The sequence below is a fragment of the Ambystoma mexicanum genome, chromosome 7q (genome assembly GCF_040938575.1).
Source record: "Ambystoma mexicanum isolate Mex_15411 chromosome 7q, UKY_AmexF1_1, whole genome shotgun sequence".
Taxonomy (NCBI): domain Eukaryota; kingdom Metazoa; phylum Chordata; class Amphibia; order Caudata; family Ambystomatidae; genus Ambystoma; species Ambystoma mexicanum.
The window spans coordinates 1135584175-1135606280 of record NC_090941.1 but is presented as its reverse complement, the minus strand read 5'-3'; the positions used below and the strand labels follow the sequence as shown (position 1 = coordinate 1135606280).

Here is a 22106-nt window from a genome sequence, read left to right as displayed (position 1 = left end):
GTGAATGTCCTCCTGGTAGTTTGGATGCAGTCGGAGATCAATTCACAGAATCCACACCCGCAAAAAATAAGAGCGCGCGAAAGTTGAAGACATTGTTTTTTTCTCCCATCTCCGGACAAGGAACAGATGTTGCAATGGAAGAGAATGACGTGGACGACAATGAAACACCATCAATATCACTCAGCATAGCGGAAGACGATATCAGAGATTGTACCTTTCATGCGAGTGACATGTCCTCAACGTTACAGGCCGAACCAGCTGGGATGCAGAGTGACAGTATAAGGAAAGAGGCCAAATTCATTGTATTCGATAGCTGTTTGATGGATATTATTATGATGATGAAATGTGGGCATTCGGTTGGTGGGGAAGTATGTGGGGAGCCATTGATTAATGTGACTCGTGCAATTCGAGGCACTAACCTTAAAATACATGCCACCTGTACACAATATCATCCGTTCGCATGGTCTGCACAACCCATGCTGGGGCAACTGCCAGCAGGCAATCTACTTTGTGCAGCGGCCGCACTTTTTAGTGGTTCAAGTTTTAAAAAGTTACAGTATTTCTTTCAGTTTGTGGGAATCCATTTCATTGCGAAAAGTCAGTTCTACAAATACCAAACCGATTATCTATTTCCAGCCATCAGCGAAGCTTGGAGAATGGAAAAAATGTCAATGGAAAGTACATTCGCGGGCAAACGCTTCAGGCTAGCCGGTGATGGACAGTGCGACAGCCCAGGATTTTCAGCCAAGTACTGCACCTACCACTTTCAGGACATGGAAAGTAAGAAAATTGTGAGTTCGGTGGTCGTGCAGGTGTCACAAAGTACATCCTCAGTGGCCATGGAGAAAGTTGGCTTTGTAGCATCAGTGCAAGAACTACAATCGCGGGGAATGGTGATCGACCTGATAGCCACGGACAGACACGTTTCAATTGCCAAGACAATGAGAGAAGAGTACAAAAATATAAATCACCAATTTGACGTATGGCATCTTGCAAAAACAATCAATAAAAAATTGTCGGCTGCAGGAAAAAAAAAAGATATGCAAGGTATTTCACAGTGGTCCAAGTCAATCAGCAACCATCTTTGGTGGAGCTCAAAAACATGTGAAGGGTCGTTGGAAATTCTACTGGAAAAATGGCGGTCAGTAATGTTGCACTGTAGCAACGTACATCGATGGTCGACAAATGAGCATTTCCACAAATGTGAACATGGCCATTTGTCCACAGAGGAGGCACGGAAGAAGAAGTGGTTGATTCCTTCATCACCCACTCACAAGGCCATTGAAAAGATTGTATTTGATAAAACTATAACAAGAGATTTGAGGGGACTCACGGAATTCTGCCACACAGGAGATTTGGAGGTGTTCCACAATATGTGCCTAAAGTACAGGCCCAAAAGATTGCATTTTGGCATGGAAGGCATGAAAAATCGGACTCTTCTAGCGGTCTTGGCACATAACCATAATGTTGGCCGTCAACAAAGTAGGACGACCGGAACTTTAGGGACGCTTCGCTACAATAAGGCCTTCACTAAAAGAAGTAAACAATGGGTGATCAAACCAGTGTTTGAGGATATGCAATATGAGTTTATTGAGAGACTTATCGTAGATGTCCTCGATAGGCACATACATGGAGTGGTGAACGAACCTATGCAGGGGACAACTGCATTGCCACCCAACATTGCCTCTGTTCCATGTCCACCTAAAGCAGAGCTCATTGAGAAATACACATCACGGTTTAAATGATTGTAATTTGATTGTCTGTTCTCTCGAGTCTCCTCATGTTGCAGGCCCATTGCAATTAAACCAAACAGTAATATAAATCATTTTTACAAAAATTATAGAATGTTTCCGTATTGCAAAAACATGGCCGACCCATAGGGACAATAAAAAAAAAGGCACGCAGACAAGATGTCCCTAAAACTAACTGCAGCTAACTAGAAATGTGTGCTCGCTCAAAGTGAAGGTCAGCTGCTTTGATGTTTTGCTCGGGTGGCGGAACGGCCCACGACCCAATATAAGGTTCTATTGTGATTTGACCTTGACAGGCCGGGACCATCCTGAAAGACTAAGAAAAGATAATGAATAAAATTTCAGAAACGAAACGATGAGCCACGTTCATTAGAAGAAGTAACGTCGGCAAAGAAGGAGTGGTGTTTCGGGTCTGCCCTACACAGAGACACAATGGAAAATGCAAATATAATGTAAGTAACTTTTGATGAGTTTATACCGCAATTTCATTACTATACAGTGGCTTTAAAGACGGGTTCAGTTGTACTTGTTCGTTCTATGTGGCATATTGTTTTCTACCGCGCACTATCTTGAGGAGAAACATCTGCTTTTACTGAAGCACCTCAAAACCTTCCTCTTTGCTTCTGCTTTCTCTCTCCCTCTCCCCTGCTACAACTGGTCCACTGTCTGCGACCTCAGTCCTGGGCCCTTCCACTCTCCACCTGCACTGCCTCCCTGTCAACCCCTGCACTGGGGGACTGTCTCAGTATCCTACAGCCCCCCCTTCCCAGCACTTGTTCTGCACTTACCTTGCACTTGCCACCAGCTGGCCCTATTTATTTATTATTTTATGCTACTTACCTTGTACTCCACTCCCCCCCCCTCCATGCCTCGCCACGCCTTTAAACACTTGTGTACACCCAGTAGCGCTGTCCTCGCTATGAAATGAATAATTTTAATAAGGATCTGATGGTGAGACTAATTTCATTTTTTATGTTTTTAGGTACATCATTCACTACTGTCTGTGTCACGAGTACCAGACACCGGCGGACGGCTTCTACAGCCGCCAGTTGCTTCTCCGCGTGAACAACGTTACCACCCTGACCATTTTATGGGACGATCGCCAAGTACAAGTATGCCCTTATGCGGTACTAACGGTTAGATGCAACATACCTACCGTTGTGGTGGCCTAGTGCCTCGTTGTTGGAACAGCCATGCGATTATCAGTGCGACCGAAGAGCTTATTTTTATCGTAAACCAACACCCTGTGTACTGCACACGAACATCGCTTCCCTCAAGACGAACTAATTTGGATCGAGAGCAAAGAAAAATGCAAATCGCTGAATATTCTCTAAACATTTGATGTCCAATAAACGTACTTTGCCAAATGTACAATCTTGCCGTTTGCTTTTAAACCACGGTTTCACATTCCGAATTGTGGCGCTGTATTGTGAGATGCTCTAAGACCCTGTGTACAGCAAAGGACCATCGCGTTCCTCAATACGAACTTTTTGGAACGTGAGCAAATAAAAATGCAAATCGATGAATATTCTCTAAACATTTGATGTCCAATAAACGTACTTTGCCAAATGTACAATCTTGCGGTTTGATTTCAAAGTACAGTTTCATATTCCGAATTGTGGCGCGCTGTATTGTGAGCTGATCTGTGTTGATTTCCGGGGTCTGTGTGGAGTCGCGTAGAAGACGCCTGGGCGCGTTTGCCTACGCAGCTCAGTCACGTCACGGATAGAGGCGGGGAATATGAATGTTTTGATAAAGTCTGTTTCAGGGGCGGGGGATTTGATTTAGTGCCGCAAAGGCAGGTGAGCCAGGTCGATGCGGCGGAATGATAGGATTATCACAAAATGGAGGCTGATTTCGAGTGCGATAAGGGGCGAAAAGTCGGGTAAGGTCCATAGGAAAGTTTCCTACGATCTACCGATTTATGCTTACAAACACATGGCCGACCCGTAGGGACAATAAAAAAAAAGTCCCGGAACTCTCCTTTAATATTACACATTTGAATTGCAACAAATGGCACTTCTTACAGAGCAATGAAAGTCAGCAAAAAAATAAAGCTCACTTCCTGTGATGGCTTCTAGTTTGACACAAATGGTTTCATTTTATCTGGATATTCACATTTGAACACCAAGCTTACAAAAAGCTAGTATTCACCTCTGACATGGGGCCACCACAGAGGGACCATTATCCCTCCAGGCACAAACTGCCCCACACACCGGCCTGCCAGTGTTTTTCAAAGCAGTTTTCTGAGAGTTAATGACTTAATTGGAGTTTTAAACCCACTACTGGTGTAATTAAAAAGTCAGGTCTGCCTTCAGCCACTTGATTTAGAACTGGTGCAGCAAGCTTTCCGATTCACCTAGTTTGCACTGATACAGGTTGTGAGGGGAATAGCGGGTGCTGTGACCAGTGACTGAATCCCCTTCTCCCCCAACTGCCTCCACCCCTCTTCTCCCCCAACTACCTCCTCTTCTGCCCCTACCCTTCTTACAACCCCATGCATACAATATCTATCAACAACGCGCACACATTATCTTCTACCCACACAAACACTCCCACCTGCACAAACTCTCCTGCTCACCCAGCTACTCGATCACTCCCTCTATTCAGTTGAAGGGGACAAAAAGTACAATAGAAAACACCCAAATAAAATAACCAAGAAAGAAATAAAAACACATTATAAAAAAAAATCCTAATTGGACAAACCATTCTTAAAAAGATAGCTTATTTGCACTGGAGTAGCAGACTACTTCCTCACAAGTGTTCACTCCTGTTTTCTTTAGTCGTCCTGGCCTCGAGAGTTTGTAAACACCAAGAAGATAAATCCGCGCCGGCAGCTTTCACCAAGAGCACCAGTTGCATCTACTGGGGAAAAAAACACAATGGGCCTCTTTATAAGCATGGCAGTACGGGAACTACGGTACCGGTAAGCATGACGGTACCATAGTTCCTGGACCGCCATACTACAAGCTCTGCTCACGGTTGCCGTTTCATCCGCCAGGTCTGACCTGGCGGATGGAACGGCACCCGCAGGCAGAGCATTTTGGGCGGTGCCGGTGCATCCGACCTCCCTATTCCCATTCAGCTCTATGGGGCCGAATGGGGATGGGGAGTCCCTTATTGCCGGCACCAGCAAATGGGCAAGGACCGGGTCCACCAAACTCGGCATGACCCGTTTCTTGCCCATTCATGGGTGCCAGTAAAAATGAAACTCCGGTGGCTGCCGTGCCGGTTTTGCCGGCACGGCTACCGCCGGAGTTGTAATGAGGCCCAATATGTCAGAAACTCACTAACCCACTCGTTCCCGTGGGTGCCGGTAAAAATGCAACAATTCACTCACTCATTCACTTGTCAGTCAATCAGCCACTCACTCAGTCTGCCAGTCTGAGGGTCACTCAATCCCCCTGCCACTCATGCAGTCACACCATCACATCACATTCAGTAACTTAATATTATGAGGGTGCTCCTAAACTTTGGAGGTTCCTAACTTTCATTTTCACAAGATCTTCCTGGGAGGCTATTGACATAGAACAGCTTAGGGCCACTATACTACCTTGCCCCTAGGCGGTGCCGCACTGCTGCCAGAGGTTTAGGAGTGCAGCTGTACATTGTAAAGTGTTCCAAGTGCTTTGCAGTTCTGTAAAGCAACACTTAGGCTATACTTAGCACTATTTAAAAGTAAACTAAGCAATGCTTCAAATCAAATTCATGCAACCTTGTGAGAAGCGTCAGTTTTGTCCCACCAAATGTATCGGTGCACCGGTATAAAGTGATATGCTATACTATCTGAATGGGAACGGGGACCAGCGGGAGTGAGAGGCCATCCTTTCATTTTAACAGCTCCGGGGGTCCACAACTTCACAGGCATGGTCGGACTGGGACACAAATCCATCCCCCCTGCATATATTGACAGCCCACAACAGCAGAGCCAGAGGTTTGGGAAAAGGGGAAACACCCTTAGCGTCCGATATCCCAGCACCGGCACGGGTAGAGGAAAAGTGGCATGGATTTAAAAGGGATGGGAGTCAGCAACTGTGTGGCCGCCATTTTACCATCATTCTTTGCCCTGAAACTGGCAACAGCATGCCAAACCTAGTACATGGTATTCTGTTGAAGCCAGCAACAACAGAAGCAGAGGACACAAAGGGTGGGGGCGGAAGTTGGATTGATTGCCTGAAAAGCATTAGCGGTGGTATCTATCTTTTATTGCACAACATTTTTTCTACGTCATTGGAGAGTTGGGAGGCCTGCAAGGGATATAGGGAACCATTGGGGCATCAAGTGAGTTTGTGGCCTCTTGGCTGTGACCCATCTTTAACCTTGGTTTGGGCTCGCTGCCTTTGCTCTCTGTGTTGGTGACCTTCTGATGAGGCTGAGATCTGATAGGCATAAGCAGGCAGCAGTGGAGTGTATTTCTATTTCACAGGCTAGTTGCCCTCAACATCATTTCGGATGTTGACCAGATGGCCTCATCTTCCTCACAAAAATCTCTACTGCAAGGTAGCTTGGATTCTCCACTATATCCTCCAAAACTCCAACAAGATACCAACATTTGATTGCTTTTATGGTATTATTTCTGATATAGCACCAAATTGCATACTTAATTGGTTGATTCAGAAGGCACCAGCGGCGAGTCACTTTGTAGTACCACAATTAAAAGGGGCGAGGGGATAGGGAGAAAGAGAACGGAGATCGTCGCCATGTTGTAACATTCATGTCATATGAGTACAGAGGACTGGGGAACGGAAAAGTCGAGCAGACTAACGTAGGTAAGAGCAAAGTGAGTCTCCTGTGCAAGGGATGACAGTCAGGGGCATCAGCTGAAAACATGTCTGGGGTTGCATGATTTTCTGTGCAGAGGGGACCTGGCCTAGCAGTTTGGGCTGGGCTGCTACCTTCGGTGGCGGCAGCTGCTGACTGATTTGCACATGGCTGGTCCCCTTTTGCAATGGCGCAGACGGGCTAAAAAACGGTGGTGTGGAAGGTTGCCCAGAGCAATTGCCGGTGGTTTAAATTCATTCGAAACCTTCCACCCATCACTTTTGTGGTCAGGGGCATCAGCTGAGCCAGCTGCAATCAAGAGCAATCATAGACAGGACTTTCAAGAAGAAGAGTAACCATGGAAGACCTGCAGTGAAGCTACACCTGCGCACAGTTTCATTGCACAACAGTGTGCATTAGTACTGGTGCAGATGCCTACAGCCACCTAAGAGTCAAAGTGAGCCATGAACAGGGGAGTCTTAAGGTCTTCCCTGAAACGAGAATGCTTTTCTCATTCCTGAGAAAGGGAGTTACACATCTAGGCCCCGCAGCCCCAATAGTCCGGCAACTAAGTGCCAAGTTGGCCTGTAGATGGGGACTTTATGTTGAAGATAGGCTCAACTCAGACCAAGTTCCAAGTGTGTCACACCTAGTCCTCCATTCAATACCATTTAACATGCTTCTTCGGTCAGCATGGGTCATCTCTCAAATGTCAATTCTCAAGAGAACCTGGTAGCCAATAACCCATGTTACATCCCTTTGGCATCCTTGCATACACCGCTCCTAGTCACCTCACTTGCTGTTGGAAAGCCAGGTTGAAGACACTGTGTAAACATAACCTGCCCATTAGTGCTGCTTAGTGCCTGGCCAGTGACCTCCAGTGCACTTCATAGCGGGCACCGGGCAACTAACCAACACCCACTGGACTACTGTGCACAATCCTTCTGCCTTGTTCAGTACCCAGGATGGCCACATCCATGGCCTGATACTTGGTCCTTCGGGTACCCTTGTCGTTCCAAGACGACTGACACCCAGAACCTGTGATTGGGTAATCTTCATATCAAAATACTCTGACAGTGCAGAGTTTGTTTTCTTAGCTTGTGATTTTAGGGGCGTTGGCACACCAGATCGCGTTCTTCTTCACAGGGCATGCCCGGGCTGCAAGTGTCAAACACCCTAGCTTGGAAGGACTTTTGCTGGTTCGTATGGGAAACGCAAATGTTTCACTCATACGGGGCCAGATTACAGACACTTTTCACCAGTGCAAGTGCTTTATTGTACGGTATTAGCAAAGTTTGCCCTGCCAATCCGTATTAGCACTAGGATAAACGCTGTCCTGGTTAAAAAAAGGCAATGAAAGTGAATGTTTTTTGCGTGATAGCAATTTTTGCCCTAGTGCTTGTACCATGCCAAATAGCACTTGTCACTTGTCATTTTCTAATATGGAAAAAGGAAATAGATACGGATGCACACCTGTTAGTATATATAGACTTTAAGGAGATTGAGTAGAGTAGTGAGGTGCGGAGGAGAGAAACGCAACCCTGACACTAGGTTGTGATGAAGATAATACAAAGAAACAAAAAGTTCCCACAGGCTGTGGATCTCTCACGTCCCCTGCACACTCAGGTTATTGTACAAAGACAAACAATAATTAAATCCTGTTCCCATTAATTATGTCAAGGTCAATTATGTTCAATTAATCATTTAGAATGAGTTCAAGATGAAATATTAACAGATTTTAGTTCAAAGGAAGACCATCAAATTATCCTAGATAGATGTTCTTCCAATAACTATTCTGTCATGATTGTATAAAGTTTCCAACATTAAATGTTAATACACAACTTCAGTAATAAAAAATAATGTAATCAATCAAATGTTACAACAATAGAACTTCTTAAAGGATCCACAAACATCGTTACAATATTCCCTTCATACTGTTACAATGTTCTACTTATAATGATCTGTGGGTATCCAAAAGTTGTTCCAAAATAAACTCAACGTGTTTTGGAAATCAAGTTTCCTTCATCAGGAGTAGTTATATATTCATTCTAGAAAAACCAGGTTCACCAGTTCCAATATTCTGTAAATCAGTGTTAAGAACCCGTTAGATATAATACAAATGGATATGTATCCATGATTGTATCACTGCTCTCAAAATCTCACTGTAATGCATGTTTTAGAAAGGACCCTGCCTCTCATTGGTGCCCCAGCTCGAACCAGTTTAAGGATATTTGCAAGAAAATGCAGTTTTAGTGACAGCAAAAGCTGATTATCAAAGGGCAGTCACCTGAAATGTTAAAATGCATCAACATTGACTTTGGGTTGCAATCGGGTCATAGAGTATCAATAATAAGTGTATCCTGATAGGTATGCAACCTACCTCCTGGAGTGGTGTAGGTCACAGACTCAGTATTGAGAAGGGCAAATGATGCTCAAAATGGGATTGCCCTTCACGGTCAAAAGCCGTTAGTTACTGGCGTCCTAATTTAATGCAAATGCCCTGTGGAGAACATGGCAAAACCTAGCCAAGTATTGTGCACACATTTATGTAGGTAATGTATCATTAAAAGGGTAAAAAATGCCTACCTCCTCAAGGGAAGCTGATCTTCAACTGAGATGTTTATGCGGCACAGATGCTGAGATATTAATTAGTCCATGTATAAAAGCCGTATTCCACTGAAGTGAAACCAATCTGTAAAAATGATTCCCGTGCTTAGAATTCATAGCATTGCTAGGCATTGCACAAGCGAAATGTTAAGAAAAAGTAGCCAGTTCGTATTACCTTAACAGTGCACACGATGAAATTCAAATGCTGACAAGAAAATATTCCTAGCGGTTGAAGTTGCCATTCACATAATGGTCCTCCTGAGAGAGGTAAATGCGCAAAGTCACTATACGGCCAGTTACTTAAAATCGTACATGGTGTGATAACTGTAAAACAAAGGAGAGATAAGTATGGCTTACCTCTGCTTCAAGTTTCAACATTCGTAACGAAAGGGATGTTAGTGTCAGGTCAAAAGGAGGCCAACTCCGCGGATGTCCTGTCTAAAGGAAAGCATTGCGAAGAATCGTCTGAAAAGCCTTCTTAACGTTACTAAGATCAAAGAGTCTAAGAATGGTGACTACCATTTACACATACCTTAACTGTATCGTCAGCTGAATTTACTTCGGTACTGAGACGCGAACCGGGTAAGAAAAAACCACAGGCCTGAAAGACATGTTAATAGACACTATGACACGTGAGCGTGATGACGTCAGATATAAACACCCGACGTCATCGCGCATTTTGATCATTAATTGGTGGGTCCATTGTCGTTGTAGAATAAGCAAAGAGTGTGATGATGACACACAAGATGAGAGATGATGAACGTAAAGATTGTATTAAAGAGTTATTAACCAAAACAGATCACAAGCTCAAGATAATGGATTCAAATAGTGTATGCAGTAGTCTCTAGCAGTATCAGATGGGACAATTATATGATGTATCCTCTTAATAAAGTAAATATGTTTACTTAACAGATATTAAATGACTCTATCATATTGTTAAGTGGATTGTAAACCTGCATATTATGCTAAAAGAGCATAGAGCACCTTTGCTCACAGTCTGGCTAAGAAGTGTCAAGTCAATCTATCCCAACACTCTTCTATACATCAACAAACAGTTAAAAAAATTGCTTATGTGTTTATACCTTTGATATATCCAAAGCAGACTGATCATCTCATCACTTATTTTTTGTGTAATTTTTGTTTACGTTAATAATTATATCATTTAGTTTTACACTTGTGTTTCTGAATATATCATTTCTATGTATACAAATAAGAACACAAATCAGCACTGATAGAGACAGTACTAGACAAGGCACTCGACAATGGTTGGATTACAGATAAGACTAGGCGATTCCTGCATAAAGTTAACCCTATAACACCTGTATTTTATGGTCTCCCAAAGATTCATAAACAACTGTCAAAACCACCTCTCAGGCCCATTGCCGCCGGAAGAGACAGTGGGCCTCATTACGACTTCGACGGTAACCATGCCGCTCTTAGCGGCATGGTTGCCACCGAAATCAGGTCCATGTCCGGGCTCCTAGAATGGGAATTACCGGGCCATTCCGAGTTCTGAGGGCCCGGTATTTCCTCCCTCCAGGAACCCGGGCCCGGACCTTCCCCATTCCCATGTGAGCCCCCATAGGGCTCAATGGGAATCGGAGAGGGTGCAAACAACGGGCCAATTACGAGCGGCCCGTTGTTTGCTCCCTCTTCCCCTCGCGGGACCCGGTAAGGATGCCTGGTTTGACCAGGTGTTACTTACCGGGTCCCGCGAGGGGAGCTTGTAATGAGGCGGAACAGGTTTAACCGGTCCGCCTCCTTTAGCGGAGCCTGTTAACCCGTGCCGCCTCAGTCGTAATGAGGCCCAGTGTGTTCCATCCACTGCCAATTTATGTGGACAAGGTTCTGCAACCAATTGTACAAAACACCAGCACTTGTCTTCGCAATACGACCCATTTCATCAACATAATGCAGAACATCCATGATCTCCAAGATAATGACTTACTAGTCACTCTAGATGTCCAAAGCCTTTATATGTCAATCCCCCATGAGAAGGGCCTTGAAGTTTTAGAGTGGGCACTCTTACAAGAGATTCATTGCAGAGCTGACAAAACTTTCATACTGGAACTGGCTAAAATTATATTACACAATAACTACTTTAGATTTAATCACCAATTCTATCTTCAAGCATCTGGTACCTCCATAATATGCAGGTTTACAATACACTTTACAATATGATAGAGTCATTTAATATCTTTAAATTAACATCTTTAATTTATTAAGATGATACATCATATAATTGTACCATCTGATACTGCAAGAGACTACTGCATACACTATTTGAATCCATTATCTTGAGCGTGTGATTTGTTTTGGTTAATAACTCTTTAATAGAATCTTTACGTTCATCATCACTCATCTTGTGTGTCATCATCGCACTATTTTCTTATTCTACACCAACAATGACAATGGACCCACCAATTAATGAGCAAGATGCGCGATGACGTTGGATGTTTACATCTGACGTCATCACGCGTCATAGTGTCTATTAACATGTCTTTCAGGCCCGCAGTTTTTTCTTACCCGATCCGCGTCTCAATCCCGAAGTAAATTCAGCTGACGATACAGTTAAGGTATGTGTAAAAGGGAGTCACCATTCTGGGACTCTTTGATCTTAGTAACGTTAAGACAGCTTTTCAGACGATTCTTTACAATGCTTTCCTTTAGACAGGACATCTGCAGAGTTGGCCTCCTTTTGACATGACACTAACATCCCTTTTGTTACGAATGTTGAAACTTGAAGCAGAGGTAAGCCATGCTTGTCTTTCCTTTGTTTTCCAGTTATCACACCATGTACGATTTTAAGTAACCGGCCGTATAGTGACTTTGCGCATTTACCTCTCCCACGAGGACCATTATGTGAATGGCAACTTCAACCGCTGGGAATATTTTCTTATCAGCATTTGAATTTCATCGTGTGCACTGTTAAGGTAATACGAACTGGCTACTTTTTCTTAACATTTTGCTTGTGCAATGCCTAGCAATGCTATGAATTCTAAGCACGGGAATCATTTTTACAGATTGGTTTCACTTCAGTGGAATAGGGCTTTTATACATGGACTAATTAATATCTCAGCATCTGTGCCGCATAAACATCTCAGTTGAAGATCAGCTTCCCTTGAGGAGGTAGGCATTTTTTACCCTTTTAATGATACATTACCTACATAAATGTGTGCACAATACTTGGCTAGGTTTTGCCATGTTCTCCACAGGGCATTTGCATTAAATTAGGACGCCAGTAACTAACGGCTTTTGACCGTGAAGGGCAATCCCATTTTGAGCATCATTTGCCCTTCTCAATACTGAGTCTGTGACCTACAACACTCCAGGAGGTAGGTTGCATACCTATCAGGATACACTTATTATTGATACTCTATGACCCGATTGCAACCCAAAGTCAATATTGATGCATTTTAACATTTCAGGTGACCGCCCTTTGATAATCAGCTTTTGCTGTCACTAAAACTGCATTTTCTTGGAAATATCCTTAAACTGGTTCGAGCTGGGGCACCAATGAGAGGCAGGTCCTTTCTAAAACATGCATTACAGTGAGATTTTGAGAGCAGTGATACAATCATGGATACATATCCATTTGTATTATATCTAACGGGTTCTTAACACTGATTTACAGAATATTGGAACTGGTGAACTTGGTTTTTCTAGAATGAATATATAACTACTCCTGATGAATGAAACTTGATTTCCGAAACACATTGAGTTTACTTTGGAACAACTTTTGGATACCCACAGATCATTATAAGTAGAACATTGTAAAAGTATGAAGGGAATATTGTAACTATGTTTGTGGATCCTTTAAGAAGTTCTATTGTTGTAACATTTGATTGATTACATTATTTTTTATTACTGAAGTTGTGTATTAACATTTAATGTTGGAAACTTTATACAATCATGACAGAATAGTTATTGGAAGAACAACTATCTAGGATAATTTGATGGTCTTCCTTTGAACTAAAATCTGTTAATATTTCATCTTGAACTCATTCTAAATGATTAATTTAACATGAATGACCTTGACATAATTCTTGGGAACAGGATTTAATTATTGTTTGTCTTTGTACAATAACCCGAGTGTGCAGGGGACGTGAGAGATCCACAGCCTGTGGGAACTTTTTGTTTCTTTGTATTTTCTAATATGGCCCCAAAGTTTTTTGTACTAGGACAAACTTTGCCCTAGTATTAGTACCGTGCAACATTGCAGTTGTACCAGTGAAACGTTTCTGTTATCTGACCAATGGTGGGAATGGATAGCCATTCAGCACTCCCACTCAGGACTTTAGTTTCCTGTGCCATGTGTGATAACAGTTATTCACTCCCATTTCTTTGGAGTTCTGGGACTTTTACTCTTACATTTAAAATGGGATACACAAAACTACAAATCCCAGACTTCAAAGGAAAACACAGGACTGGGTGGCCTCGGGCATGGCAGGGGGGACTTGAGATCCACGTTTGTAACTCTGGTGTAATGTACACACTTACACATGTAAATCATTACTTTTTCTGGAGTGACAATCCTGATAAAAACGATGTCAATTGCCCCCCATTGAGTTTTCGGACTCCAATAGATGGCTTAGGATTCCTGTGTTTAAGGAGCACTGTGTCTTTCCACATCCCACGTTACAAGGAGAAGCCAAAAAGTGTTCTGATGGTACTAAAACCTAGAAGGCCTAAACGACAAGACACAGAACATTCTTGCACATATTATCTTCCTTTGGCAAAAAGTCTGGAAATGATTTGTCACAAACAACTGCAATCGCAGATCGCTCAAGCTTCCCCTGACCATGCATGAGAAAGACATCCATTCCTGATTTTGCTTAGAGTTCTGGGACTTGCAGTTTTCCTAAATTAGAAATGAGAAAGAAAAAAACGACTACTGCCAGAATTCAAGGGGAAAAACAGGACCGGTGGGCCTTCTCACACATGGCCAATGGCAGCTAACAAGCTCTGCTTTTAGCGTTGGTTGTCGGATATCCATTTGAAAAGCACATTTATATTGTGCGGGGTAACTTTGCATCCACTGTGGAACACTCTTCAGATCTGTAGAACTAAGGTTACCTGGTGACTTTCTCTTTGAGTTACACAACGAAGCAGTCTGGGCTTTTCTTTCCACAACATGTGTATTCTGGGAAATGAATCCTGGGTCACGTTAATAAGATACAAATTACTAATGTAGAACTAAGGTAAAAGCAATAAGCCCAGGACTGGAGCATGGTTTCATGACCACTCCTTGGCATGGGGGTTTCTACAAACCATTGGCATGACGACGAGCACTGCCTGCTTGTTAGGGAGAATTCTTAAGAATGTGCTAATTTCCATTACCTTTTGAGACCCCCAGCAACTTTGCTGCATTTCTAGGATTTGATTTTTTACCTGAGGAGAGTGTGAGCCTTTTTTCCCACTCTTCCATGTATTTTGATGTGTGCTTTACTTTTGTGTTCTTTGGTTATGGAGTTTTAAAATAACTCCATAGGCATCATCTTTTTATGTGTGTCACACAGCACCTTCAGTGCAGTGACACAGGGATGTCTTTCAGACTTCCCAAGGTTTAAATACCTTCTCTGGGACTGACTACTGTCTCCCAGAGCATGTAAAGTTAGATTGACTTTACAAGTCTCTTTAAGTTTACAGACCCAGCACACACTATCTTCCAATAGCGTGCTGGGGGACTTGCCTAGCTTCCCCTGAGTCAAAACACTCACGCAACAGTCAAATGCTACCCTTTCCTACTTTAAATGGCTGGTGGCAGTGGTTTAGATCAAACTACCATGATTTTTCCCGACCGCGAAAAACCGTAGTGAAAAATCGGGTCAGCCATGTTTTTCAATATGGCGCCCAGGACCTATCTGTAAAAACAGGCTCTGGTGAAATTTTTTCGCCATTTCTTTTAGGAAAGGTCCTTCTTGTGTTTGTCTCTGCGTGCCAAACCAGGTTTGGTCCCTTTGTTCGTTGGCCATTAGTGGGCTTCAGTGCTGAAGCCCTCCTCTGGCGCCAGGGTGTCTGGGGTAGACAAGATGTGAGGGAGGTGCCCGGAACACCCTGTGCTCAGTCTGCTAGGAGACCTGAATGAACTCTGGCGTGATTGGCCGGCTGGCTGTCCAGCAAGGACAGCCACCCTGCTGTGTGAGTGACAGCCAGGCTGGAATGAATGGGGGAAAACTGTTTAAAAGCAGGTCTCTGGGACTTGGAAAGCAGAGTCGACCACTGGAACGAAATAACCAAAGACGAGCTGAAGGAAGAGTACTGCTGCAACTTCTGGGCTACCGGTGAAGCCCTGCTGCAGGTCTGAATTGCCTGAAACTCCATCGACAGAGAAGCCCTTCAAGGTTAACTTCTTCCCTTGAGTTTGGTGGGAACAACCAACTCGTAAGCCGCCTGGACACCCTCCCCTCCTGGTTGAAATTTCTGCAGAGTGCTGTGGAAAACCAGATAGCCAGTGGGAAGGATACCAGTTGGTGGCCTTTAAGGCACTCACACCTTAAACCAACATGTTGCCAAGCTTGTGGCCTCTTCCCTGGGCAGTGCAGGAACCTCCCAACGTCCTCCTTCTTGTCCCCATGACTGAAGCTCAAGAACAGCGAGATCTGCTCGAACTGCCAGGAACAACTGCCTCAGCTACAGCTCTTTTTCACTTTAAACGTACTGTGCAAAAGCAGTCCGGAAATCTTTTCGGCAACTGAGAAAGTTTGTGAAACTTTCCCGACTTCAAAGGCTTATCCTTCCCTAAACCTTCGTCTAAGTTTTCGCCTAGCCAAATTCTTCTAAAATCTGTGGCAAAGACTTAACTGTTTACTACCAGAACTGTGCTATCCTATACAAAGACTCTGAACCATTGACTTTGGCCCAGGCCTATGAACTGAATTGCTGGTTGTAGTTCACTGAAACCCTTTGTCCTGCCTATGCAAGTATTTGTGCTATTGAGTCTTATAACCTTGTCTTTTTACCCATTTGTAAAGTATCTGAAGTGCTATTTTGCTCCCACTTCAGGGGAGCTGAACTTGCTCAGTAACTTATTGGTTGTGTATTTATAGGGCCTCATTACACGGAAGGCGGTAATGGTTAACGGCCACCGTTAATGGTAACGGTGACCGTTAACCATTACCGCCTTACTACGAGGTCCCTTAGCGGGTTGGTGCTTTAACGCCTGCTTTTTGCAGGCGTTAAAAACCACCCCGCTAAGGGACCTCGGAGCTAATTACGGCACCGCAAAATTGCGGTGCCGTAATTAGCGCCTTCCCCATTCCCATAGAGCCCTATGGGGCAGAAATGGGAATGGGGAAGGGCAATGGCGGAAGGGGGATTTACCGCCCCTCCAACCTTGGAATGGGGCGGTAAATCCCCTTTCCGCCAAGGCGGTGCCGGTATTTTACCGGCATGAGCCATGGCGCTGATAGCGCCATGGCTCACCGCCTTCCGTGTAATGAGGCCCATAGTGTATTAGTATGTGACATTGAGCTGTTCTTTCTAGTGTAATGTTTTCAAACTGACTGTAAATAAATGTATATTCTTTTACCAAGAAACCTTGAGTAAGTGTTTGTTTGAATCACTGTATTGGTTGGTCCTTTGTGTAACTTGTTCTACTGCTCACTCAACTCTTGAGATAAGTCTGGCTGCTCAGTGAATGTTATGTGTTTATTGTTTTAGACTTGCCCTGATGAAGGAATTTGTTATATTCCGAAATGCATTGGCAAAAAAATAAGTCTTCAGATAGAGTGATTTATGGCAATCTCTTCCTCACGAAGAACAATTTTGGTGGCTACTAGTCACTTCTTTCTATAAAATAATTTTCAACATTGAAAAATCACTATATATTTGACTTTTGTATTTTTTCAAGAATTGGATCGAATGAACTATACATAGTGAAATTACAACTGATATAAAACCCAGTATGGGATTCCAGAGAGCGGCTGTATGATTGGGTTTTCACCTAATCTTTGTTTCTTGCTGTATTTTTTGGGTTTGGGTGTCTCCAGGCCTTTTTCAGCCAGCTCCTGCATAGAGGATCTAACTTCCTAACAAAGACTTATCACACTAGAAACTTTTGATAACGCCAGAAGGATTCGATACTCCTGTGGTGCCCACTCAAATTTGCTTCCTGCTCAGCCACTGCTACCAAATAACTGTGTAATATAGGCTTGTACCAAAGGTGAAATTGTACTGACACTTGTAGTCTTAATTGCATGTAGTGTTCCCAAAGGGTACTGCATGTGATTCTGCCTTACACTGCTGGCCTCTCACCCACCACCGGCTGTGCACGCCGGGTCACCAAGCGGTTCATAACCTGCCATGCAGCAAGGGTGAGCTGTGTATTCCCATGCATGGCACACACTGAGCACTCGCTCTGAGCAGACTCCAGGGTCGGATTATGGAGTGACCTTTGTGAAGCTCTGGGAGGGGAAGGCAGATGGGCTGTGAAAGAATGTGCTGCTGGGCTAGGGCTCACAATCTCATACCCATAGCAGGATCGGCAGCTGCATCCTGCTGAAAGCGACGAAATTGCGGCCCGAGCAAGGAAAGAAAAAGAAGGGTTCTGCAAATTACCAACATGCGCAGCAAACTCATCAACATACTGTGTGCGGGAGGGGCGTGGCCAGCAGCCGAGCTATGACGACGTGAGCCTCTGTAGCTCCTGCGGCCGCGGCAGATATCCTGTAGAAACAGCCTGCTACGAACAAAACTATACATTTTCCAGAAGACAAACACACCGGGCACAACCAGGCGAAATCCCGGCCAAAATCGCATACTCCTGGGTGAGTTCGGAGCCGAGGAAAACAAGCCGTGCGGCAGCGGGAAAACGCAGACAAAATGGCCGCACCCGTCAGATCGTAGCCGAATGAAGGATCGTCACTCCGACGCAGATCTGCGATCAGTGACCTGTGGCTGGGAACGAAGGCATGCAGGAATAACATCCGCGCATGATGAAGTGGAATCTCCACCAGAACAGCAGCACTCACTTCATCCGTGGAACACCCCCGGCCAGCAAACCAAACCAGGCGGGAACCTGTCGAACAATACGGAGAGCGGGCCCACTGTCTCCCGAAAACGGCGGATCTATGCTGTGCCCGTGTGAGTGGTGAGACAAACCCCCACTGCACCGTCGGGCTGCCAGAGTGACCCGAGAGGGAGACGGCAACCTAAGGCGACATCCAGACATTCGCCCTACCCTGGCCCTTGCGCTCGTACAGAGCCTGCAAGAGAAGGAGCCCAGACGGCATGTAGAACCAAGCGGCCCGGTAGGAGCACAGCCCATGACCCGCTGGCTTCATAACCCGTTTCGAGTAACGCCATAGACCCCCCAGAGACTCCGACCTGTGGGTGCGCGTGGCAAAGACCCGTGCCTACGTGGGCCCTTAGTGCAATCAGTGAAATTACATGGCAGGTGGAAAACACGGACAAAATGGCCGCACCCGTCAGTACGTAGCAGGGTGAAGGAGTACCATACTGTGATAGACCTGCGACCAGCGACCCATGCCTAGGAGCGACTGCCCACTGGCCTAACCCGCATCTCCACGGACTAGCAGTCACCCCCGGCCCAGGAGGGTGCAGAAGGAATATTACGCAAGCCGGCCTGAACCCCAAAACTGTGCGCCTGTTCAGTCGGAGGCACCTCACCATCAGCGTACGACATGGGCAAGGATAAACCCAGAAAACTAATCTCCCAGAGCAGGATAGATCAATTCACGATGCCGACAGCAACCACCCAGTCGGAACAAGACCTACCAGACACTATAGCGCAAGCAGAAGGCACAATATCGTTAAAATACATCATGGCTGCCATAGCAGACTCATGGGCCTTGATGGAGCAAAAAATAGACGGCATCAGCATGGACGTCTCCCTCCTCCGGCATGACCTCCAGAAACTGACGTCCCGTACCGGAGAAGCAGAGCAACGCATATCTGGGACGGAGGACGGCCTACGGTAAGTAGAACAACAGCTAGCTAGAGTTACGACCCGCCTAAAAACCATGGAGGAGAGGGTCGATGAGAGCGAGGGAAGATCCAGGCGTAATAATGTTAAAATCCTCGGATTGCCGGAGAAAGCTGAAGGCCCGCACATGGAATTCTTTCTGGAGCAGTTACAGACATGTTCGAAACAGATACATTTTCCAACTTCTTTTCAATTGAACGGGCCCACCGCGTGCCGACGGGCCGCCAGTACCAGGTGCCCCCCCCACGCACAGTGATAGCAAAGCTATTGATCTATCGAGATTGTGACGCATTGCTCCAGACGGGATGGGCAAAAGGCACCTTTACATACAATGGATAGAAGATAGCATTTTTCTCAGATTACTCCAGAGACGTGCAAAAAGCCAGACAATCGTTTGACCAACTCAAAAAACTGTTGGAAACCTTGAATGTGAAATACGGCCTCCTATTTCCCGCCAAACTTAAAATATACTATAAAGGCACGACGGTCCACTTCACTGACCCCAAAGATGCGTGGAAGTGGGCAGAGCAACACATTGAAGGTGATTGGACCAAGGCAAGAGGCAACGGAAACAGAGCCCCCCCCGAGCCCGGCCAAGACATGAACCGTCGGACCGACAACCGCCAGGCAACGTTCCGCAACCGCAAGAAAGGGAAGACTGTCACCCGAGACATGAACGATCAGAAACCCTGAAGGCCCCAATGAGCAAGGTGTAAGGTACTGTAAATTATTGACATTCTGCTTAAACGATTGTATCAGCCATGAAGAGACTCATAGAAAAGCGTCCAGAACAGGTGGAAGCCCCACCTCCCCCCTGGAAATTTCCGCCCCCCTGCTTCTCTGCGTTGGAGCATAGTGGGAACTTACGAACAACGAGCTGCGAGTCTACAGTTTTTGTTTAATTTCTACGAGTTGCAATGGGGCGACAGATGCTTCAGTTGGGTGTAAGTATAGGGAGTGGGGAGTTGTATATGTTTTTATGTTTAAAGGATGGACAAACTCCATGGAACATTGATGTTCTCGCGACACAGGTTTTGGTGCGACCTAGACCTTTGTTCCCTGCCGTGGTACGCATGAACACAATGGCCAGACCCCAAAGAAAGTTACTGTCATTTACACCCACAAACGCCTAAATGACTCTGCAAGACACTAAGACCCGAACCTTAAAGCTCCTCACATGGAACGTAAATGGTCTAGGAAGCAGTCTGAAGAGACGATTAGTGCGGCATTTCCTGAATAGACATAGCCCAGATATTGCTTTCCTAACTGAAACCCACCTAGCGGGAACAACCAATGCACTGTTCAAGCGGTCCAACTACCGCACAGCAATACAAGCAGGATTCACGATGGGAGCCAGAGGAGTAATAATACTGATACATAAAAGACTTTCTTTTACCCTTACGGACACAACACAGGACACTGGAGGCAGGTACACGCATGTCACAGGCACACTCTGGAACAAAACGATCTCCCTACTGGTGATCTATGCCCCACCCACACTGCAAGCCACGCTGATAGAAGACATCACGCCACTGATCACTGTGGGCACCTGAGACATCCTAATCCTGGGGGGAGATTTCAACAATGTAATGGACAATATCCGAGAGCGCACACACCTGCACAGTAGAGACCCCAATCATTGTACTAATCTAGCCACCTTTGTCGAAGCGTTTAGAATTAGAGATGTGTGGCGGGACCTTCACCCGGAAGGCAAAGAATACTCCTATCACTCTGGGGTACACGCATCATTGTCGCGCCTAGACTATTTCTTTATACCAGCATCAATATTAAACACGGCGACACAAGCAGAGTACCTCACAAGAGGCATCTCGGATCACTCAATTACGACATATAAACCAATCCCGCCACCGGTATGGAGGCTGAATAATTACCATCTAGGGTCCCCAGAATTGTTAGAACGTCTACAAAACGCTAGCACAACATACTTCGAGTTAAATGAAGGAACGGTAGACTCCCCTATTACTCTGTGGGAAGCCTACAAACCTGTGATTCATGGAGAGATCATCTCCTGGACCGCGGCACAAAGTAAAGCACACCTGGAATCAATAAGAGAAGCAGAGGCAAATGTCAAACTAGCGAAGGAAACACACCTAATCCAGGATACTCCTGACACGAACAGAGCTCTGATCCTAGCTCAAAAAAAGTTACAAAATATTGCATTGGCAAATGCTAAACAGGCACATGGGGCGATGAGAGCCAGAGTCTATGAAACAGGCGACAAAGCTGGAAAGATGCCAGCATGGCTTGAGTGGAGAGACGAGGGACACAACCAAGTGAGAGCGATCACAACACAAAACGCCGAAACGAGATCAACAGATGCAGATATTGCAGAGGAATTTTCAAAATATTATGAAAGACTATACAGAGCACCTGAAACTCCCCCTGAAACCTCTGTGTTAGAAAAGATCGCCCTTCCCACTCTTAACGCTGAACAAGCGGCTGGGCTAGATATGGAAATCACAGAAGATGAGATAGTGGCAGCTATGATGCAACTCTAGTCCGGAAAGACACCTGGTCCGAATGGTTTCCCCATTGAAACCTGGAAGAAGATAGGCGGAACTGAACTGGCCCCACACTTACTCAAATTGTATCAGCAGGCCCGAGACAAGGGCAGTCTACCACCGGATTTAAGGAAGGCGACAATAGTTGTGATACCCAAAGCAGACAAACCCCCGGACGACTGTGGCTCTTATCGACCAATATCTCTAATTAACAGCGAGACGAAGATACTGGTGAAACTGTTGGCGACGCTCCTACAACAGGTCATAACATCCCTAATACACCCAGATCAATGTGGTTTTATGCCTGGTAGATCTACGAGAATGAACATACGCAGACTACACCTGGCCATTGAGCGCGCCCAGACCCTGGACGCCCCCATGGCCGTACTCGTGGTGGACTTTGAGAAGGCCTTTGACTCGGTCCACTGGGAGGCACTCTGGGCGATTATGCGTAAAATGGGGATCGGCGAGCGATTCCTAACCTGGATCCAACTGCTGTACGAGGCGCCGACGGCCGAA

At 45.2% G+C, this 22106-nt stretch overlaps 1 long non-coding RNA gene across 1 annotated transcript in view; it reads right to left on the bottom strand.

The window, feature by feature from the left end:
* The window catches only part of LOC138528701 (uncharacterized), a 158503-nt gene that overhangs the window by 5469 nt on the left and 130928 nt on the right, over nucleotides 1-22106 (bottom strand). The gene's annotated exons all lie outside the window — the stretch shown is intronic.